Source organism: Bos indicus, chromosome 9 (assembly GCF_029378745.1).
Source record: "Bos indicus isolate NIAB-ARS_2022 breed Sahiwal x Tharparkar chromosome 9, NIAB-ARS_B.indTharparkar_mat_pri_1.0, whole genome shotgun sequence".
Classification (NCBI taxonomy): domain Eukaryota; kingdom Metazoa; phylum Chordata; class Mammalia; order Artiodactyla; family Bovidae; genus Bos; species Bos indicus.
In genome coordinates, this window is record NC_091768.1 from 64,312,134 (window position 1) to 64,329,157 (window position 17,024).

General features: G+C 40.7%; 1 pseudogene; it reads right to left on the reverse strand.

The window, feature by feature from the left end:
* Window positions 1–6,991: 6,991 nt before the first annotated feature.
* On the reverse strand, window positions 6,992–7,314 carry LOC139185058 (U6 spliceosomal RNA; annotated as a pseudogene).
* Window positions 7,315–17,024: the final 9,710 nt, after the last annotated feature.

Genomic DNA, 17,024 nt, shown 5'->3' on the forward strand with positions numbered 1-17,024 from the left:
TGCTTGCTCCTCGGAAGAAAAGCTATGACCAACTTGGGATAGTAAAAAGCAGAGACATTACTTGGCCAACAAAGGGCCGTCTAGTCAAAGCTATTGTTTTTCCAGTAGTCATGTGTGGATGTGAGAGTTGGACTATAAACAAAGCTGAGCCCCGAAGAATTGATACTTTTGAACTGTGGTATTGGAGAAGACTCTTGAGAGTTCCTTGGACTGCAAGGAGATCCAACCAGTCCATCCTAAAGCAAATAGTCCTGAATATTCATTGGAAGAACTGATGTTGAAGCTGAAACTCCAATACTCTGACCACCTGATGTGAAGAACTGACTTATTGGAAAAGACCTTGATGCTGGGAAAGATTGAAAGCAGGAGGAAAAGGGGACAACAGAGGATGAGATGGTTGGATGGCATTACTGACTCAATGGATATGAATTTGAGCAAGCTCTGGGAGTTGGTGATGGACAGGGAACCCTGGTGTGCTGCAGTCTATGGGGTCGCAAAATGTCAGACATGATTGAGCAACTGAACTGAACTGATTAGGCATTAACTTATTAAGACCAACCTACCTGTTCTTCCCTGATGGCTCAGACAGTGAAGAATCCATCTGCAATGTGGGAGACATGTGTTTGATCCCTGGGTTGGGAAGATTCCCTGGAAGGGAATGGCTACCCATTCCAGTATTTGACCTGGAAAATTCCATGGACAGAGGAGCCTGGCAGGCTACAGTGCATGGGGTCACAAAGACATGACTGAGCAACTTTCACTTTGAAAGAGAAAGTTTTCCATTTTGTTCCACTTGACTTTCAGCCCCACCTTTCCCCTAAAAGTGTTACTAGATCACTCATAACCAACTCTATGTGATCCTATGGGCTTTAGCCTGCCAAACTCCTCTGTCCATGAGATTTTCCAGGCAAGAATACTGGAGTGGGTTGCCATTCCCTTCTCCAGGGGATCTTCCTGATCTAGGGATCCAATCCAGGTCTCCTGCATTGCAGGCATATTCTTTACCTTCTGAACCAAAGATGTATGTAGTTTTTCTCCTGACAATAACAACTGACTTTATTCTTGTGTGCAAAGTTTTGTGGCTTTCAAAATCAGCACTATTTATTTTGAATTCCTAGCCACAGCTTGAACTGGACTGAAAGGATATTTACTGGAATGAAATTTGAGGGATTGTGGTTTGGAGGGATGTATTGTTCTAGCTAAGAAAAGAAATGAAATTTTCTCTTGTGATTTGGTGTGTTTTTTGTGCCGTTAAGTACTGACACTTGTGATTCCCTTCCATCAATTAGGGGGCGCCAGGGAGCACTCACCTGTATTCTGGTACCTGTGACCCCCTTCACTCAGCCAGGTGTCTTTTGGCTGTGACAAACAAAAGACAGGGAAAGTAACTTGGTTTAAGTCATCTCTCTCAGATGAGACTAAGACTCCACTGCCTCTCTTTTTTAGGTCTAAGAGTACATTTTAATTTTAGAAGGTAAATGAAAATCTTGCCCATGTCTGGGAGTATTATTTATTTGCATAGGGCGGATGGGCCTCACCCAATTTCCTGAACTGTCCCCAGTTTGACTCACCTTCCCAGTAATGCCCAATTATTCCATCAAGGCTGAAACACAGGGGCAAATTGTGTGACCATAAAATAATTATATAACATATATATATATATATATATATATATATATATATATATTTATCTTTGGATGCAGAGTTCTAAATCTCTTTAATTTCCCCCCCAACTTTGATAAAGGATGCTCAGAACTACATACAACCTCTCCTTGGTAGCTCCCTACTATTGTTCTTTTAAAAGGAATTTTAGCCATGCTACTCCTAAAGCTGGATTCCCAGATTGCTTTGGCTCTCTTCATTTTTTCAGGTAAATGTCACTAATTAAGGGCTCTATATTAAGTCCACTTGCCCTTTCACTTGGACAAATACCTGAGCTTCAATGTAAAACCCACCTTGAATCAATATCAGAAGATGCCTATTTTCAGGGTTTCAAGTGTTTGGTTAAAGCTGCCTCCATCCAATGAGTCAACCAAGCTAGCTTTATTTCTTAAGCTATTTCAGTATGCTGATTTATTCAACGGGTTGTATTTCCTGAGGATGTGATCCATTCATACACAGCAGAAAGAGAAAAAACAACATTTGAAAGCCCACTTAAGGAGGGGTGGATAAAACTATTCTTTTTGGCAAACTGTCCTTTACAGTATGATGTGGATGTTTCTGGCATTTCTCTTTGGGGAAAGAGTTTGAGAAGAGGTTTTTGAGCCTGCAAATGGAGATATGAGGACAGCTTGTGGGGCCAGCCTGAGTCTCTGAGAAAAGAGGGATTTTCTGTTCAGTGAAGAGAGGCAAGCAGGCTATTTTTGGAGCTGGAGACATGTATTTCCTGACCATGAGGAATCACAGCTAAAGCCACGTTTCTGTGCCTTGATCCAAGGCTGCCCATGATAAATCAGGGAAGGGGGCCAGCTCTGGGTATGGATGCTCTGCTAAGGCAGGTCTTTTATAATGAGGACTTTCAGGTTGTCACCCTGAGGATTGTGACTCTTCAGCTTCCTGTGAAGACCAAGGATTACCCTGTGTGGAAGGCACTGCCAAGACCTTTCCAGCCAAGACACACGTGCTCCCTCAGGAGCTGCTTCCTGCCGTCTCCCTGGCTCTTTTGTAATGCCTTCCTGGCCCCCCAGCCCCTCTGGGATCCTACCCTTCTCCTCTGAACTTCAGAGTTCTTGCTCATCATACGTAAGTGGCTCCTAGTTTTGTGCTAATTAAAAGAAACTGCCTTCTCATGGCAGAGGAATGAGATTTTTTTATTGACGTTTCCACAGAAGTTTATTGTTCATTATTGCCACATTTTAGTGAAGTTGATTCACATATTTAAAACACTAAATATTTAAAAGTTATCACTTTAAATGACTGATACTTTACTAGCCAACTTATGAGCATCTACATCACTGAAATTCTTTCTTCTTACTTAAAAAAAATAATACTTATTACTGAACTGAACTTGGATCTGCTTACCTGATGCCCAGAAAGCCAATCTGCTGACTTGTGTTATGGTGAAGGAAAGTTCTGTGTTTATTTGTAGGGTACCAAACAAAGAGAAGAGACAGCTTGTGCTCCAAAGATCTGAACTCCCTGATGACTTTCAGGGTAGGGTTTTTAAAGGCAACATTTGCGGTGAGGGCTGCAGAGAGCATGACTTTCTTCTGATTGGTTGGTGTTGAGATAACAGGGTGGTGTTTTGGGGGCATTTTAAGCATCACACTTCTGGTCCCACCCAGTCTGGAGTCTACATTCTTGTCGTCAGCATGTAGTCACCATCTTCCTCCTGGCTGAGGGTCTTAGTTCCTGCAAAATAGCTCAAAGATATGTATCAGATTGTTATATATGCCTTGAGGAGGAACTCAGACTCTGTTTTGTCACTGAGCTATTGTTTCTTGACTTTGCATTTCCTTTGTTTTTACATTTCCTCACTTTCCTAATTATTAACTGCTTTTAACTTATATGCAAAGTACATCATGAGAAACACTGGGCTGGAGGAAACATAAGCTGGAATCAGGATTGCCGGAAGAAATATCAATAACCTCAGATATGCAGATGATACCATCCTTATGGCAGAAAGTGAAGAGCAACCAAAGAGCCTCTTGATGAAAGTGAAAGAGGAGAGTGAAAAAGTTGGCTTAAAGCTCAACATTCAGAAAACTAAGATCATGGCATCTGGTCCCATCACTTCATGGGAAATAGATGGGGAAACAGTGGGAAAAGTGGCTGACTATTTTTTTGGGTTCCAAAATCACTCCAGATGGTGACTACAGTCATGAAATTAAAAGATGCTTACTCCTTGGAAGGAAAGTTATGACCAACCTAGACAGTATATTCAAAAGCAGAGACATTTCTTTGTCAACAAAGGTCTATCTAGTCAAGGCTATGGTTTTTCCAGTAGTCATGTATGGATGTGAGAAAATAGAAAGGCTATAAAGAAAGCTGAGCACCAAAGAATTGATGCTTTTGAACTGTGGTGTTGGAGAAGACTCTTGAGAGTCCCTTGGACTGCAAGGAGATCCAACCAGTTCATCCTAAAGGAAATCAGTCCTGGGTGTTCATTGGAAGGACTGATGTTGAAGCTGAAACTCCCAATATTTTGACTACCTGATGCAGAGAGCTGACTCATTTGAAAAGACCCTGATATTGGGAAAGATTGAAGGCAGGAGGAGAAGGGGACAACAGAGGATGAGAATGTTGGATGGCATCATCAACTCGATGGACATGGGTTTGGGTGGACTCCGGGAGTTGGTGATGGACAGGGAGGCCTGGCGTGCTGTGGATCATGGGGTTGCAAAGAGTGGGACACGACTGAGTGACCGAACTGAACTGAACTGAGTCTGCTCTTTGGAACTCAGGGAAGGTCTAGGAGATTAAAGCCTTTTCCTATAAACAAGAAACAAGGGACAGAGAGGAGCTTTTGTACTCAGGAGGGCTCCTCAGGGTCCTGCTCAGTTTCAGTTCCTCCTTTTCTTTGATAGTCCTCCATCATGGGGGTAACATGGTTGGGGCAAGAAAGAGAATAACATTTTGGATAGAGAGGTTAATTGTGAATTCGACAGGGGAACTCAGTTTAATGGAGACTCAGTTTCACACTGATGACTTAATAGAAGCAATTTCCCTTCTTGGTAAAGCCTACGGGATGGTGCCTTCTCCGGGTGGAAGAATTAGAGAAAATTTCCTCCTGCAAGCAGCATAGCTCCATGGGCAATGGGCTTTCCACCCAAAGGCTTCTGCAGTCAATGAAAAATCAGGCTGTGTTGCAATCATCGAGCTTGGGGCCTGTCTTGGGAGTTGTGTGGGGCCTCTGTAATTCAGTCCTTCCCTCCTTGGGTGACTTTGATCTGAGCACATTGCTTTTGTCATCAGTCTGCTTCCTATCATCCACTGCTGCTGCTGCTGCTGCTAAGTCACTTCAGTCGTGTCCGACTCTGTGTGACCCCATAGATGGCAGCCCACCAGACTCCCCCATCCCTGGGATTCTCCAGGCAAGAACACTGGAGTGGGTTGCCATTTCCTTCTCCAAAGCATGAAAATGAAAAGTGAAAGTGAAGTCGCTGTTGTGTCCGACTCTTAGTGACCCCATGGACTGCAGCCTTCCAGGCTCCTCCATCCATGGGATTTTCCTGCAAGAGTACTGGTGGACACTAATTATAAACGCATGGCTCCAAGTATCTGCTTGTGCATCTGCCAACCTTGAGTAGTGTTGACCTTGTTGGGAACTCGATTTCAGCATCTCAAAGGACATTATCTATGGTCACTGTAGCCTGAAAACAAGTAATAAAAGCAAACAAACAAGCAAACAACAACAAAAAAAACAAGGTCTCTCAGTCATGTCTGGATCTTTTCGACCCCGTGAATGTAGTCTATGGAACTCTCCAGGCCAGAATACTGGAGTGGGTAGCCTTTCCCTTCTCCAGGGGATCTTCCCAACCCAGGGATCGAACCCAGGTCTCCCACATTGCAGGCAGATTCTTTACCAGCTGAGCCCCAAGGGAAGCCCAAGAATCCTGGAGTGGGTAGCCTATCCTTTCTCCAGTGGATCTTCCTGTCCCAGGAATTGAACCAGGGTCTCTTGCATTGCAGGCAGATTCTTTACCAACTGAGCCATCAGGGATGCCCAACAAGGAATAAACAACTGTTTAATTCATGAAGTAGTCAGTTTTATTAAATACTATTGATAACAGTAAGCAAGTGCATTTCATTCCCAGGGTGGGACTTACAAAACACTGTCCTACCTTTTGGGAAATTCTTCTTTTAGGAGATATTACTTAATAATTATATTGATGCTGCTGCTACTGCTAATAATGATAAAAGTAGGTTTTTACTCAGTTCTTACTCTGGGCTATCAACTTTATAAAATTCTCATGACACCCTAGCTTTCTCATTGTACAGAGATGGAAGTTCAGAGAAGGTAAATGGTAAATAAGGAGCAGCCAGTCTTATCCCAGGTTGGAAAAAGTCTCTGTGAGCTACTGACTCCTCCCTTCCATTCCAAGCTGTGTTCAGTCTGGAACCCAGCAGCCTGGGATTGCTTGGAGGTGCTCCTTTGTTCTTGGTGGTGGTGGTTTAGTCACTAAGTTGTGTCACACCCTTGGATTCGCTAGGTTCATCTATCCATAGGATTCTGCAGGCAAGAATACTAGAGTGGGTTGCTATTTCCTTCCCCAGGGGATCTTTCTGACCCAGGGATCAAACCCACATCTTCTGCAACAGCAGGCAGATTCTTTACTGCTGAGTCATCAGGGAAGCTGAATTTTTTCTTTCTGAGTTTTATCAACCCAGTCACCAGTTGTAATCACTTTGAGAACAAGGACAGAACCTTCTACTTCTTTGCCTCGCAAAATACGTATTGCGATCTCTCATAGACTAATGGGTGGTTGAACAACTTTTTGTTAAATGGGCAATCCTGGGTTTGGTACAGTCAGAAGGAAACAGAGAAAGTTCCCATAAGGTAGAAATCCGCCTGTTAAAGTGTCTGAGTCTATTCAGTGGAATATTTGCTGTTTTTTCCCCCATAGCAACTGTGACCGCATTTCTTATTCATGGCCACCACTTCTATTTTTAAGCACTTCCCAAGGTCCTCATGGTTGCTGAGGATCATTCCACACTTCTGCTTTTTAAAAATACTTTTATTTTATTTTTACTGAAGTATAGTTGATTTATTGATACAATGTTGTATTAGTTTCAGGTGTACAGCACAGTGATTCATTTATACATACATACGTGTGTGAATATATATGTATGTGTGTGTGTATGTATATATATTTCAGATTCTTTTCCTTATAGATTATTACACTATATTGATTATAGTTCTCTGTGCTATACAGTAGGTCCTTGTTGGTTATCTACTTTATATATAGTAGTGTGTATATGTTAATCCTAACCTCATACTTTATTCTTTCTCCTCCCCTGCCTTTGTCCTTGGTAACCATAAGTCTGTTTTAAAAATATGGAATGCTTCATGAATTTGTATGTCATCTTTGGGAAGGGGCCTTGCTGATCTCTGTTCAGTTCAGTCACTCAGTCGTGTCCAACTCTCTGTGACCCCATGGACTGCATCACACCAAGCCTCCCTGTCCCTCACCAATTCCTGGAGTTTACTCAAACTCATGTCCATTGAGTTGGCGATGCCATCCAACCATCTCATCCTCTGTCATCCCCTTCTCTGCCCGCCTTCAATCTTTCCCAGCATCATGGTCTTTTCAAATGAGTCAGATCTTCTCTGTATTGTTCCAATTTTTGTATATATGCTGCCAAAGCAAGCACCACGCTTCTGCTTTAACTGCACTCAAACCTTCCTCAGTCTGCACCTGGCATGTTCACAGGTCTTTTGCTTTTGTTTTTCCCTTTTATGTTCTTTGGTCCTCCTTCCTCTTCTTCTTCTTCTTCTTTTTTTTTTTTTTGTTTTTAATGTAGCCAAGGAAGAGGTGCCATTAGTAAACTCTTTGCTCAAGGTTTCCTGGCTTTCACATGATTCTGAAAATTCTGTTCCTTGAAAGTAATCCTAAAACGTGGGTCCTGAGAATGTTTGGCGTTCATTTTTCAGCAGTTTTATATTTGTGATTATGACTGGTTAGGAGATTCCAGTTTACCTGAATAAAATGATCTCCTCTTGGCACTATAATAAAGTAAAAAAAATAAAAAAGAAACTGTTCAAACTGGAATAATTTAAAAGTTGAATCCTTAGGACACATTTCACCTTTTTATTTTGCCCCAGAATAGTAGCTCATAAAGAGGGTCATCTTTGGTTTGGTTTGGAGGTCATTTTGAGAATGTACTTGACTTCCCAGAGTTCCTCATGTTTATTTAAGGTCTCATTCTGACCAGGGGTTTGTGCCAAGCTCTGGTCAAATTTTGATGTATCTTTGAAGACTCTGAGCCTGACCTGAGAATCTTTGCTTTAATTTAAGGTGTCAAATTAAAACTGTTACAAAATGAGAGAGCTGGAGTTGATAACAATTGATAAGAAACTTTTTTATTACTTTTTTGTATTTATTAGTTGATTTGAGGCTAATCTTGCCATTATTAATGTGGAAAAATGTAAGATATAAAGGTTGACATTCTCCCAAGAAATTTCTTTGTGACTTGTTGAGACTGATTAAAAATATTACATGTTGGCACCAAAATTACGGGCCTCTACTTTTCTAGCCCACAGTGTTTGGGAGAAGCTGTGAGGGATAAAGAGAAGCTATTTAGAATTCTGGAGTTGTTTGTACAGCTGCTCCTCCTGGAGCAGCAGCTCTGTGGAAACATAAAGTCACAGTGTTTGTAGGAGGAAAGCAAATATGATGGATGCATGAATGGAATGGTGAGCAAGGTGGAGTGTCCAGGGTGTGGGTTGTGTGAGTGGTTAATTACTTGTTTCACTTGATTGGGCTTTTGGAAAACTTGAGAAGTTCAGAGTTGTTTTTGCAGCCTGAGAGCTGGCTTCCTGTTTGGATCTGGAAAGTCACTGTACATTCATAAAAAACATTCGAAAGATGATTGAGAAAGATTCTTTGTAGCCACTAGCTCCCACAGTCCTGTTTGTCTTCTTCAAAGCCAGGAACTTCGACAAACAGAATTGCAAAGTAAAATCTCCATGATCTCTATTCTAGAACATTCCGGAATTGGGTCTTAGAATATTATATATTAAGTGAGTTAAATAGGATAGTGGATAAAAAAGATTGATGTAAATTTTCTAGATGGGTGGCTTTACATTAAGATATACACAGTGTTTATGAAATAGTTATTTTTCCATTCATTCAGTGCCAGCTAGATTTTTACTGAACCCCAGCCCTGAGTTCACCTACAGCCACAACAGACAGCTCTTGTGCACACTGGCAGCCTCCCACCTCAAGTGTTCATGTCTCTTTGCTTCAAGAGAAGCAAAGCAAGGAAGACATGCAGCCAAAAGTGTTTGTGCAGTGCATGTGCAAGGCTGCTGGAAATGAAGCCTGGAAATGAATGTGCTGGAATTGAATGCCTGTAGGTCAGTCCTTAACCAACGAAGGATGAGGGTCAGTGGATAAATACTGAAGGCTACTTCTCAGGGGGTCCTCAGCAAAACTGAACTCTAGCTACTCTCGGGAGTCATCAGTCATCAAACACATGTCCTTTTTAAAAAAAAATTATTTATTTTAATTGGAGGCTAATTACTTTACAATATTGTAGTGGTTTTTGCCATACATTGACATGAATCAGCCATGGGTGTACATGTGTTCCCCATCCTGAACCCCCCTCCCACCTCCTTCCCCATCCCATCCCTCAGGGTCATCCCAGTGCACCAGCCCTGAGCACCCTGTCTCATGTATCGAATCTGGACTGGCGATCCATTTCACATATGATAATATACATGTTTCAATGCTATTCTCTCAAATCATCCCACCCTTGCCTTCTCCCAAAGAGTCCAAAAGTCTGTTCTTTACATCTGTCTCTTTTGCTGTCTTGTATATAGAGTCATCATTACCATCTTTCTAGATTTTTTATATATGTGTTAATATACTGTATTGGTGTTTTTCTTTCTGGCTTACTTCACTCTGTATAATATGCTCCAGTTTCATCCATCTCATTAGAACTGATTCAAATGCATTCTTTTTAATATCTGAGTATTATTCCATTGTGTATATGTACCACAGCTTTCTTGTCCATTCTTCTGCCAATGGACATCTAGGTTGATTACATGTCCTGCCTATTGTAAACAGTGCTGTGATGAACATTGGGGTACACATGTCTCTTTCAATTCTGGTTTCTTTGGTGTGTATGCCCAGCAGTGGGATTGCTGGGTAGTATGGCCGTTCTATTTCCAGTTTTTTAAGGAATCTCCACACTGTTCTCCATAGTGGCTGTACTAGTTTGCATTCCCACCAACAGTGTAAGAGGGTTCCCTTTTCTCCACACCCTCTCCAGCATTTATTGTTTGTAGACTTTTTGATAGCAGCCATTCTAACCAGCGTAAGATGGTACCTCATTGTGATTTTGATTTGCATTTCTCTGATAATGAGTGATGTTGAGCATCTTTTCATGTGTTTGTTAGCCATCTGTATGTCTTTTTTGGAGAAATGTCTGTTTAGTTCTTTGGCCCATTTTTTGATTGGATCATTTATTTTTCTGGAATTGAGCTGCAGGAGCTGCTTTTATATTTTTGAGATTAATTCTTTGTCAGTTGCTTCATTTGCTATTATTTTCTCCCATTCTGAAGGCCGTCTTTTCACCTTGCTTATAGTTTCCTTTGTTGTGCAAAAGCTTTTAAGTTTAGTTAGGTCCCATTTGTTTATTTTTTATTTTATTTCCATTACTCTGGGAGGTGGGTCATAGAGGATCCTGCTGTGGTTTATGTCTGACAGTGTTTTGCCTATGTTTTCCCCTAGGAGTTTTATAGTTTCTGGTCTTACATTTAGATCTTTAATCCATTTTGAGTTTATTTTTGTGTATGGTGTTAGAAAGTGTTCTGGTTTCATTCTTTTACAAGTGGTTGACCAGTTTTCCCAGCACCAGTTTGTTAAAGAGCTTGTCATTTCTCCATTGTATATTCTTGCTTCTTTGTCAAAGATAAGGTGTCCATAAGTGCATGGATTTATCTTTGGGCTTTCTATTTTGTTCCATTGATCTATATTTCTGTCTTTGTGCCAGTACCATACTGTCTTAATGACTGTAGCTTTGTAGTATAATCTGAAGTCAGGCAGGTTGATTTTTCTGGTTCCATTCTTCTTTCTCAAGATTGTTTTGTCTATTTGAGATTTTTTTTTTGTATTTCCATACAAATTGTGAAATTATTTGTTCTAGTTCTCTGAAAAATACAGTTGGTAGCCTGATAGGGTCGTGAAGATCTTTTTTTTTTTTTTTTTGGTACAGTTCTTCTGTGTATTCCTGCCACCTCTTAATATCTTCTGCTTCTGTTAGGTCCATACCATTTCCGTCCTTTATTGAGCCCATCTTTGCATGAAATGTTCCCTTGGTATCTCTAATTTTCTTGAAGAGATCTCTAGTCTTTCCCATTCTGTTGTTTTTCTCTATTTCTTTCACAACCCAGATAATTACGATGGTGTGATCACTGACCTAGAGCCAGACATCCTGGAATGTGAAGTCCAGTGGGCCTTAGAAAACATCAGTACGAACAAAGCTAGTGGAGGTGATGGAATTCCAGTTGAGCTATTTCAAATCCTGAAAGATGATGCTGTGAAAGTGCTGCACTCAATATGCCAGCAAATTTGGAAAACTCAGCAGTGGCCACAGGACTGGAAAAGGTCAGTTTTCATTCCAATCCCAAAGAAAGGCAATGCCAAAGAATCCTCAAACTACCGCACAATGGCACTCATCTCACATGCTAGTAAAATAATGCTCAAAATTCTCCAAGCCAGGCTTCAGCAATACGTGAACCGTGAACTTCCTGATGTTCAAGCTGGTTTTAGAAAAAGCAGAGGAACCAGAGATCAAATTGCCAACATCCGCTGGATCATGGAAAAAGCAAGAGAGTTCCAGAAAAACATCTATTTCTGCTTTATTGACTATGCCAAAGCCTTTGACTGTGTGGATCACAATCAACTGTGGAAAATTCTGAAAGAGATGGGAATACCAGACCACCTGACCTGCCTCTTGAGAAATCTGTATGCAGGTCAGGAAGCAACAGTTAGAGCTGAACATGGAACAACAGACTGGTTCCAAATAGGAAAAGGAGTACGTCATGGCTGTATATTGTCACTCTGCTTATTTAACTTATATGCAGAGTACATCATGAGAAACGCTGAACTGGAAGAAACACAAGCTGGAATCAAGATTGCTGGGAGAAATATCAATAACCTCAGATTTGCAGATGACACCACCCTTATGGCAGAAAGTGAAGAGGAACTCAAAAGCCTCTTGATGAAAGTGAAAGAGGAGAGTGAAAAAGTGGGCTTAAAGCTCAACATTCAGAAAACGAAGATCACGGCATCTGGTCCCATCACTTCATGGGAAATAGATGGGGAAACAGTGTCAGACTTTATATTTCTGGGTTCCAAAATCACTGCAGATGGTGATTGCAGCCATGAAATTAAAAGATGCTTACTCCTTGGAAGGAAAGTTATGACCAACCTAGATAGCATATTCAAAAGCAGAGACATTACTTTGCCAACAAAGGTCCGTCTAGTCAAGGCTATGGTTTTTCCTGTGGTTGTGTATGGATGTGAGAGTTGGACTGTGAAGAAGACTGAGTGCCGAAGAATTGATGCTTTTGAACTGTGGTGTTGGAGGAGACTCTTGAGAGTCCCATGGACTGTAAGGAGATCCAAAGAGTCCATTCTGAAGGAGATCAGCCCTGGGATTTCTTTGGAGGGAATGATGCTGAAGCTGAAACTCCAGTGCTTTGGCCACTTTATGCAAAAAGTTGACTCATTGGAAAAGACTCTGATGCTGGAAGGGATTGTGGGCAGGAGGAGAAGGGGACAACAGAGGATAAGATGGCTGGATGGCATCACTGACTCAATGGACATGAGTTTGAGTGAACTCCAGGAGTTGGTGATGGACAGGGAGGCCTGGTGTGCTGCGATTCATGGTGTCACAAAGAGTCGGATGCGACTGAGTGACTGAACTGAACTGAACTGAACCTGACAGGGATTGCATTGAATCTATAGATTGCTTTGGGTAGTATACTCATTTTCACTATATTGATTCTTCTGATCCATGAACATGGTATATTTCTCCATCTATTTGTGTCATCTTTGATTTCGTTAATCAGTGTTTTATAAAACACTGTTTTCTATATATAGGTCTTTTGTTTCTTTAGGTAGTTTATTCCTAAGTACTTTATTCTTTTTGTTGCAATGGTGAATGGAATTGTTCCCTTAATTTCTCTTTCTGTTTTCTCATTGTTAGTGTATACAAACAGAAGGGATTTCTCTGTGTTAATTTTATACCCTGCAACTTTACTATATTCATTGATTAGCTCTAATAATTTTCTGGTGAAGTCTTTAGGGCTTTCTATGTAGAGGATCATGTCATCTGCAAACAGTGAGAGTTTTACTTCTTCTTTTCCAGTCTGGATTCCTTTTATTTCTTTTTCTTCTCTGATTGCTGTGGCCAAAACTTCCAAAACTATGTTGAATAGTAGTGGTGAGAGTGGGCACCCTTGTCTTGTTCCTGACTTTAGAGGAAATGCTTTCAATTTTTCACCATTGAGGATAATGTTTGCTGTGGGCTTATCATATATGGCTTTTATTATGTTGAGGTATGTTCCATCTATGCCTGCTTTCTGGAGGGTTTTTATCATAAATGGATGTAGAATTTTGTCAAAGGCTTTTTCTGCATCTGCTGAGATAATCGTATGTTTTTTATCTTTTAATTTGTTAATGTGGAAACACACATCCTTGTCAATCCTCCCAGCCCTGCCTTGCTTTCTCCAATTGTGTTTCTTGGGATCATCTTCCCAGTTAACTACCTAAATCAGGATTGCCTCGTGGTTTCTTTTTTCTTCTTCTTTTTTTTAAGCATTAAAGAAATACTTCTATTGATTTATTAGGCTTCACCAGGTCTTAGTTGTGGCACATGGGATCTTTGATCTTCATTGTGGCATGCAGGATTTTTAGTTGCCGCCTGTGAACTCTCAGGTGCAGCATGTGGGACCTACTTCCCTGACCAGGGATCGAACCTGGGCCTCTGCATTGGGCCCCTAATATCTTTCATAGTGTCTGTGCAGATGGGAATTAACTGTCTCTCCATCTAAAAAATTATGCTGTGTCCTGGAGCCAATAGTGTTAACTCCCAGGTCTTAGGCCTTCATTTGTTGAGTAATCATGATTTAAATTGTCTATTAAGTTTGATTTGGACATATAAGAAGCCAGAACTTTAGAGTGGGGATAAATAATGAACATCATCTTTGGTGGCAGTCAGTGACCTTGAATGATTGCTGGGATATATTTGAAGAACAATTAGTGATCATTCTCTCTCTGGGGATATAGTTGGCTCTGTTAAAAGTGTTGTCAATTATTAATCGATGTGAAATAGCCATGAAAAGCTAAGCTTTTCTCTTTTAGTTCAGAAACTGCCAAGAAAAAAAAAAGTGCAATTTTGAAATTTTGTGCTTCTTTAGGTTTTCAAATTATGTCCATTTGCTTTGAGGTGACTTTAATCTGGATAATAATCTGTCTAGAGTTATTGTAATTCAAGAGGTTCCTACCTAATTAAAAATGAAAGAAACAACTTGAAATCATGGTGGGATATAATTGTAACACTCTTTCCCCATCCCCATGGGCAAAAGGGAGGTGAAGGTGAGGAAAGAAATAGAAGGAAAAGAGGAAAGAGTGAGATGAAAGGTTTACTTTAGTGTCTTGGAAGCACTAATGAGAATAAAAAAATAATAGCTAACATTGATTACATTCTTACATAGGCTCTCCTGTCTTCTAAATACTTTATTTATGAAGCAACTGAGGAATACCACATTTTCGATAAAGTGAGTCTGGAATGAAAGCCAGGCAGGTTCAGAGTATATGCTTTAAGCCTCTATACTCTCTTGCTTCAGTAATAGTAATAATAGGGATCTTCCCTGGTGGTCCAGTGGTTAAGAATCTGACTTGCAATGTTAGGGACACCTGTTTGATCTCTGGTCGGAAACTAAGATCTCACATTCCGTGGAGCAACTAAGCCCGAGCTGCAATTACTGAAGCCTGCACACCACTACTAGAGAGTCTGTGCACTTCAATGAAAGATCTTGTGTGCCACAATTAGCACCTACAGTCAAATAAATAGGTAAGTATTAAAAACATAGTGACAAAAATACTTAATAGCTCCTCATATGTGCTCTCTGGGAAGGGATCAGCTCCATTTTATAGATAAGGACATTGAGTTTTGGAAAAATTGACCCATCAGTTAGCTCAAAATCAGACAACATAAATGGGACTTCCCTGGTGGCTCAGACGGTAAAGCATCTGCCTACAATGTGGGAGACCCGGGTTCAATCCCTGGATTGGGAAGATCTCTTGGAGAAGGAAATGACAACCCACTCCAGTATTCTTGCTTGGAAAATCCCATGGATGGAGGAGCCTGGTAGGGCTACGGTCCATGGCATCGCAAAGAGTTGGATACGACTGAGTGACTTCACTTTAGTGCAAGTCAGATTTTAAAAATTGTGCTTTATGGGCTATCAAGTAGCTTTTCAGAAAGAGGTTTCAGCTTTCTCTCCTCAAAGTTGGCCTTAGCATCCAGGGCCATGACTAGGAAACCTGATTGACAGAACACTTGTGGCCCCTGGGGCTGCTCCAGGGTGCTTGTATATAGGTAAGTAGGCCAGTCCTGAGGCTTCCAGGAGAACTGAGCTGCCTTGCTACTAAGTTCAAATGCTAAATGAACCTCTTGCCAGCTTATAGTTCAAGTGTGTTCTCTTATGGATCTGAGCACACATCTCTGAAATATAACCATCAAAGAAAGTAAGGCCCTACATCCAGCTTCCTGGGAGAAGACAGGCCTAATTTCAGCTGTCCCTTTGACTCCAAATGGCAAATCTGACCTCAGCTGTAAATATATGATAAAATTACCAATTTTATCCTGAACACATAAATGCAGGGGATTGTATCCATTGAGTTATATAAAAGACTTTCCTCTGTCTTTGTAGTCTGTTTAGAGAATTGCCTGTGATATCACCTCCTGGTTTTATTCAGTAATAAGATTGTTTTCTTTCTCTTTTACCTTAGTGTAGAGGTTTTCTAGATTGGAAGGAAAATTTTACTTTTTAACTATATTTCCCAAACAATACCTTATATGACCTCTTCTTAGGGAGTCTGATAAAGCAAATTGCTTCTGGAAAGGATCTGGGTGCAAGGGATGGGGAATGTGTACTAGACTCACTAGGAGGGCTTCTCTTATTGACAGATTTGATTGTCTGAGCCATTAATTAATTTATTCAATATTTATTGAGCACCTACTTTGTGCCTGGCTCTGTGCTAGAGTCAGGATGTCAGAGACATATAGTTCTTTACCACAACCCACTGGGGCCACAGTGATTGAAAATACATGTGCTTCTTGGGTTGCTAGGACAGGAATTACCTGTGGGTTCCCAGCCTGGAAACCTGGGAGCTCTACAGAGAGATCAATGGCTGTAGAATTTAAAATCCCCTAAAGAAAGTATCAGCGTGTCTTCCTCTGATTGGGCCTTGAAGAAGGCCTAGAACTTTTTCCTTATAGACTGGCATTCTTAGATGGCACAGCTCTTGTGTGAATTATCTTCACATAGCAAGACTACACCTGAGTTTCTAACATGTAGTAGGTAGGCTAAATGGTCTTTGACTAAATGAATGAAAGAAATTAACTTTCCCTCTGATCAGGAAAGACCCAGAGGCAAAAATCATTATGACCTTTTGTCGACTGAAAGAAAAAAGCACAACATCAAGAGTTGAGGGTTTAAATTTATTCAAGGACCTTATTGAGAACCATGGTCTGGGAGGCAGCAGCTCTGTAACTCTGAGGAGCTATTCCAAAGAGGTAGAGGGAGAAGCCAGTATATATGTGATTTTTGGCTGGGGAATACGTACAGTCACACACACACATATGTACAGTCAAGCTTTCATCTTGGTTAAAAAATCACTGCTAGTCACACAGAACACACCTCTCAAGGTAATGATTTTAGGGCTTTTGGGAAGACTCTTCCCATGCATAGAATAATTATAATTAAATAATTTAAAAATAATTAAAATTATTCCTGAGATATTAATCTAACTATCAAAGGAGTCTGCTTGTCCAAAGTACATAACATCCTGTTAACATCTTAATTTCCTCTCAGGGTTGCCTGTTGGTCAGTGACTGCAGCAGGTTATGACTTAATCCTTAATAGTACTGAGTGGTGAGCAAGAAAAGCTCTTTGTTCTCTTTATGTACTTTTAAGGTGTTTGTGGGCACATGTTTCATTGTTTCCCTCCTGGGGTGGCTGTTTCCTAATAATGTCATTGTAATAGAGTGCATTCATCAGGGTTATGGTTTTCCTATTCTTGAATGTCCCTCCTTTCTCCCATTTACCAGCTCTTCATTATTTC